Here is a 7,452-nt window from a genome sequence, read left to right on the forward strand (position 1 = left end):
CGCTTTTATACCCGCACTCGCTTTATTGTTTATGTCATAGGCTGCCGCCTGCCAATGTCAAGGGCATTGTCGTTTTTTCATTTCATGCTTCAGACACCGGTCACGCTGAAGGCGTTCCCCTAGCGCCCTCTAGAGGACGCAGCGTCTCGTTCCCTGTTCTCAGGGAACCATGGTTACATGCGTAACCTGAGACGTTTATGGTACTGATTTGAGAAGATGTTTTATATGAAATACTAAAGTTTGGGAAAAGAAAGAAAGAAAGACAGACAGACAGAAAAAAGAAAGAAAGACAGACAGAAAAGAAAGAAAGAAAGAATTGACTTGCTATTCAATAACTGTAAAACTATAAGTATAAAAATTCAAACAAATATGACAATACTGGAATTTTAATTTTAGTTTAACTTTAGCAGAAAGACAGAATTCACATGAAGGAAGGAAGGAAGGAAGGAAGGAAGGAAGGAAGGAAGGAAAACTTTAATACATTTTTGAAACCAACAAAAACCACTGCCACTAACCACTAATTGGACCTTTGACTCAAAATCTTAGTTATTATAGAAGCATTGAGATACTGTTTATGGTTTTTATTAAAGAGAGAGAGTTTATTCATTTTTCTTTCAGTTTTAGTTTTAGTCATTTTAGTACATCAAGTTAAAATAAATTGAGAAATGTTATCTTGGCAACTATCATTCAGTTATTGTTTATTTCAAGTAACTTTTTAAGCAATTTGGGGTTTTTTTTTCTCCAGTATCTGTCAATTTACAGCAATTCATTACACAAATGCAATTATGTTTAATTAATCAAATGCATTCTCCCTTTTTTTTGCATGATTGCTTTGGTTTGAATAGAGTGGAGATAATCAATCTAAAACACACTTCTCTTTCAGCTCATTCAACAGGATACACACACGCTTTGTCACAGAATTATATGCATTTATCATGATTATTGGTTTAGTTTCACCCACTCAGTCTCTGTTTGGATATATCAGTATACTGTTCATTATTAAGACTGATTTTTCCATTTCAGAGACCCAATGTATTTCAAAAGAGAGTGATGATGGAAATCTCTCTTATTATCGATAAAAGCTGAAGTGGGGGCGGGGGGGAATCAGGTTTTTACATGTTGTAAGTGTGCCTGGAGAAAGTGTGCCTGGAGATAGGTGTGTCATGAAAGGTCTAGTCTGGCCCATTCATGGGGTTTCATGAGGCTTTGAAGCAGGAACAAAAGTCTGTGGACATCCCCTTTTGATCAAAACCAGGATGTCAAAACCTCATCTCAAATAACCTTCCAAACTTTGCGCCCAAAAGTTTCATCCAAGTCCCTTTAAGTTTGCTTACGGACACAGAACTGGCAGACATCTCAGGAACAAGCTGCACATGTGAGGAGGGAATAAAATTGTTTATTGTTTAGCACATCAAAGGCAAAGGAACGGAAAGAGGCAGGAGAGAAAGAGCGAGGAAAAAGTGAAAAAAGAGAAGTGAGAAGAAGGGAGACATGCTTTAAATGCACATGTTTCTGCTTATGCAGCATGTAAACTGCAGCCGTGACTGGAGTACGTCCCCATCCACACAGCCCTTCAGAGATCTGAGCCAAAGTCCTAGTTATATATGGTGCACTGAGAAACAATAATGTCTCTGATGCACTCGCCCGATTTAAACCCCCAGTTAAGACCATAAGACTTGGCTATCATTGCTTGAAATTCTCCGCAAATAAGAGATTTTTGGTATGACCATGAACAAACTTTCCATGTGTGGGGGATTTTAATCACACAGTGAGTGACTATGTTCCAAAACCTCTTAAGTACCTTCTAAGATCATCGGTCATACAATAGTCATAACTATACCATCCAAAATTAAAAATCATTGATTTGACAGCTGTTCAAAGTTTTTGTGCATTCTAATGAAATAACATTTATTGAAATCAACACATAAATCAAATATTATATATATCTCCAAACATCCAAGATGTTGAACAATGTGTAAATGATAATTATAAAAAAATGCTTAGAATTCAGTAAAAACCAGAAAGAATTGGTAAAAATAGTTCTAACAATCTAATATAAATCTAATCTAACAAAAAAATGTATATTTAAAGCTGCTGTCAGTAACGAAGGAAGGAAAACTTTAATACATTTTTGAAACCAACAAAAACCACTGCCACTAACCACTAATTGGACCTTTGACTCAAAATCTTAGTTATTATAGAAGCATTGAGATACTGTTTATGGTTTTTATTAAAGAGAGAGAGTTTATTCATTTTTCTTTCAGTTTTAGTTTTAGTCATTTTAGTACATCAAGTTAAAATAAATTGAGAAATGTTATCTTGGCAACTATCATTCAGTTATTGTTTATTTCAAGTAACTTTTTAAGCAATTTGGGGTTTTTTTTTCTCCAGTATCTGTCAATTTACAGCAATTCATTACACAAATGCAATTATGTTTAATTAATCAAATGCATTCTCCCTTTTTTTTGCATGATTGCTTTGGTTTTATAATAGAGTGGAGATAATCAATCTAAAACACACTTCTCTTTCAGCCCATTCAACAGGATACACACACGCTTTGTCACAGAATTATATGCATTTATCATGATTATTGGTTTAGTTTCACCCACTCAGTCTCTGTTTGGATATATCAGTATACTGTTCATTATTAAGACTGATTTTTCCATTTCAGAGACCCAATGTATTTCAAAAGAGAGTGATGATGGAACTAATCTAACAAAAAAATGTATATTTAAAGCTGCTGTCAGTAACTTTTTTTTTGTTAAAATGATCAAAAATCTATTTTTGAGCAAGTACATAACCAGCCAGTGTTCAAAACTATCTCCATACCTTAGCCATATTCTCAACGGTAAGCTTGTAATAATGTTCCAGTTTTAAATGTGCATCTGATTACAGATATGTGTGATTACACAAGATTTGTATTTCAAAGAGAACCAGTTCTAAGGAACATTACTTTGCTTTTTGGTTTAAAAGAACTATTTCTTTATATGAAATTCGAATGGTATGACAATTAGAGAATAGACTGTATAGAAATTTAAATCTACAAGTAAAGCTAATACACACTAAATACACATGACGTAGTCACACAATGCTGATGTTGTTAACATTAACAAATTGAGAACAAAGTTGATGTGATATGAGCTAAGTGATCGTTAGATTTAATCACCATTGGTAGCGTGATTTATTGTAATGTTTTTTTTTTTTTTTCAGTTGGTAAGAACAAAAGTGGCAGATTACATTTTCCGGTGAAAATTCTCATTTGGTTCATACTTCCAAGACATAGAATCCTTATTTTAGTATCACTGAGATACATCTATAGTGTTTATTGATATTTTGAATATTTTTTTCAATATTCATTTATATTTTTAAAATATGGAAATTAATAATATTTATTTAAACTATATAATGTAATGTGTGTGTGTGTGTGTGTGTGTATGTTTGTATGTTTTTATATATATATACTTTTTAATATACATATACATATAAACAATATTTATACAATGCATAGCAGTGGCAAAAAACTTTGATATTAAAAACCCCACTCATTATAAAAACTTGACAATACTAGAAAATGGCTGAGATGGAAGTTTTCTGGTGCAACACATGCTCATCGAATAAAGCATCAGAATGCCACTAAAAGAATTTACAAATTGGGGTAATGGGCAAAACGTTTTCAGTGGGTTTTACTTAAACCACTTATGACTTTTACCTGATAAAAGAACACAGTTTAAAGCATTTACATGACTTTACATATTATCTGATTATAATGCATAATCAGTGTAAGATTGAGCATGTAAACACAATAACTAATTTGCAAACCCCCTGGCCTCTACTGTAGAGATCATACATTTCAGGCCAATAAACACTCAACTGGATATTTCTCTTACTGCAATCAAGTTCAAGCATATCAGTGAGTGATGACTGCGCATGTTTGGTTAGATTATAAGACCATATGGTGCACTACTTTCAATCTGTGTTCCCTCTTTCTTCTCCGCGTATAAGAAACAAGGTTTTCAGGCTCATAACCCATTTAGGTATTGTGGGATCTACCTTAGAGACTGACATCAAACTCAAAAACATGGACTCTCTAGAGGAGGCTAACTCGAACAGATGAGCACTGCATCACGGTGTACACACGGCTAGAGCGAATCAACTTGCTGTACTGACACTACACATCTCCTGCTCACTGCATCCACTCGCAAGCAATGGCCATTATCAAAATGAAACACGACACAGACTGAAAGAAACACACGCACTGTTTGGTGTTCTCCACTCCAGTACACAGAGGAGTCACAAATTGATCAGTGCTCTCACAGCAGAATTGTATCGCTGGCAATTTTGAGTCCACTAAATCACACAAAACGCATTGCCACCAAAAATGTATTTGGAAACTTCAGACAGACTTAAAGGAACAGTTCACTCAAAAATGAAAATTTGCATAGAATGTAATCACCCTCAGGCCATTCAAGATGTAAATGATTTAGTTTCTTCTTCACAAGAGATATGGAGAAATGTAGCATTACATCACTTGCTCACCAATGGATCCTCTGCAGTGAATGGGTGCCGTCAGAATAATAGTCCAAACAGATTATAAAAACAACACAATAATCCACTAGTAATCCATGTGAAGTGAAAAGCTGCATGTTTGTAATAAACAAATTCATTATTAAGATGTTTTTAAATTCAAACCGTTGCTCCTGGGCTAAAATGCGAGTTCTCTATTTCTCCAGTAAAAAAGTCATCAAGTCTGAATAACAAAAGAGAAATATACACAGATCAAGCACCGAAAACAGCCGAAAACAGTTCTAAACAAATATAGTGGTGAATTTTGAAGTGAGAGGACAAAAGGAGATGAACTTTTGGATGGACTAGAGCAGGGGTAGGCAAGTTCGGTCATAGAGAGCCGCAGTCCTGCAGAGTTCAGCTCCAACCCTGAAAAAAAACCTCACCTGCCTATAGCATTAGTAATCCTGAAGACATTGATTAGCTTGTGCAGGTGTGTCTGATTAGGGTTGGAGCTGAACTCTGCAGGACTGCGGCTCTCTAGGACCGAACTTGCCTACCCCTGGACTAGAGGAACAGATATGGACTCATGTTTTAGTATACAGTTAAAACACCTTGATGCCTTTTTTCTTACAAACACGGTTTTTTATTTCACAAGATGTTAAGTAATGGACTGGAGTCGTGTGGATTATTGTGATGTTTTTATCAGCTGTTTAGACTCTCATTCTGACGGCATCCATTCACTGCAGAGCATCCATTGGTGAAAAACTGACATAATGCTAAATTTCTCCAAATCTGTTCCAATGGAGAAACAAACTCATGTACATCTTGGATGGCCTGAGGGTGATCATATATTAAAAAAAAATCATTTTGCCGTACGTTTGGTTAAAAAAAAATGCAAAAATGATTATAATTAATGTGCAAAATATTAAACCATTCATCATATAAAGTCATTTCTAATTTAATCCATGCTACAGTTTTACTATTAAAACTCAAACAATCTATCAGTGCTGACATTAATTGACACAGTGATATAATTTACATTTCTTTTTCTAACATCCCAATAACACCTGTAAATGCCATATATTAATCTTTTTTTCCATTTGACAAAATGCTGTAGTAAATAATATTAGTCAGTATTCAGCCAGTGAAGTGTCTTCCTCTATAGGGCCAGTAAGGAACAAGTACTGTTTGTACAGAGAGATGTTTCCAGAGGGTAATTATCTGTTTTGAGAAGATAATGAGGAATTATGAGGCGCTTGATCCCAATACCTTATACCCATCCGCTTTTAATTACCTGTTAGGATTCAGGATGACTATGAAGAAGAACTAAAGCCTTAAGCAACAACCACTATCCCAGAAAAGAGTCCTACACCTGGGCACAAGATTACATACTGAATATACAGATGTACTCCAGAGCTTTGGGAAGTTTTCTTTATTGTTTTGATGTACTTTCTATTGAATCAAAAAGTTAAGGAAGGTACAAGAACAAGAAAGATAATTATTTTTCTGTGGTAAGAATAAACCTCACTCAATTTTGGCAGAAATATCTTAAAATAATACCTAATACTGTATGTCATTTATTTTATGGATGTTGAAATGTTTATACTAGAAGATTAATTTAAGAAAATAAGTCTTTTTTTTGCAATTTAGGTTTAGCATCAGCTTATATATATGCACAGAATACACACACACACACACACACACACACACCATTCAAAATTTTAAGGTGAGATTACATTTTTTTATTTTTTTTTATTTTCAATAAATGAATACGTTTATTCAGCAATGATTCATTAAATTGATCAAAACCGAATGTACATATATTTATACAAAATTCCAAAGCTCCAAAATGTTTCCACAAAAATATTAAGCAGCTTCTACACTGATAATAATAGGAAATGTTTACTGAGCACCAAATCAGCATGTTAGAATTATTTCTGAATATTAAAAGAAAAAAAACCCAGCTATTATAAATTGTTGTATAATATTTCACAATATCACTGTTTTTACTGTATATTTGATCAAATACACCAAGGTCATGAATTCACAGGGAAAGCAAAACCCGATAATATATAAAGAATACCTTGAATACACTGAAAGTGACTTTTGGTTAAAGGGGTCATGAACTATCTCTGACTGCTCTGCCAGCAGGGTAGTCCAATGTAATGGGGTCAAACCCCATTGGGGGGAGGACTGTAGTGTGAACTGTCTCTTGTCTGACAGTGACTCTTTGTGCACAAGTTATCTCTCAGCGATATTTGTTATGCAGAACCTCACCAAGTTCAGACACCTTCTAACCAGTTCACACTATTTGTTCCTTTGTTCTAGTAGCTTAAGAGCATGACACTAACAACACCAAGGTCATGAATTCACAGGGAAAGCAAAACCCGATAATATATAAAGAATACCTTGAATACACTGAAAGTGACTTTTGGTTAAAGGGGTCATGAACTGCATTTTTAATTATTTGATCATGTTTCCTGAGGTGTACTTATAATGTTAGTATGATTTTTTTTTTACATCAAAATTGTCAATTTCATTGAACATAAACTCGTGCTATGTGATTGACAGCTCTAGCGATAATAAAGGGAGCGTTCTTTGATCGCTTTCTGTGTATAGTTTAATCCCAATTTAAATAACAGATCGTTTTCATGCTACTACGAGAAACAATGTGTAGCTAGTCACTGGCTTGATTAACTGATGCATAAACAGCAATAAATGATTTTGAGACAAAGAGCATCTTACTGTACATGAATCATTGCATGTCAGAAATCAGTGATCACAGATTAGGCATTATAATGAACACTTACTTATGTTGTGTTATTACTGTCAGGTTCATATCTTACAGTAAATGTCTGTTTGCAAGAAAAAAAGTCTGCACTGAAACTGTGACTGATTTACCAAAGAATCCACAGTGAAATGTACCGAACAAACAAATAATGCTCT

Source organism: Sinocyclocheilus grahami, unplaced genomic scaffold (genome assembly GCF_001515645.1).
Source record: "Sinocyclocheilus grahami isolate Dianchi unplaced genomic scaffold, SAMN03320097.WGS_v1.1 scaffold77.1, whole genome shotgun sequence".
NCBI lineage: Eukaryota > Metazoa > Chordata > Actinopteri > Cypriniformes > Cyprinidae > Sinocyclocheilus > Sinocyclocheilus grahami.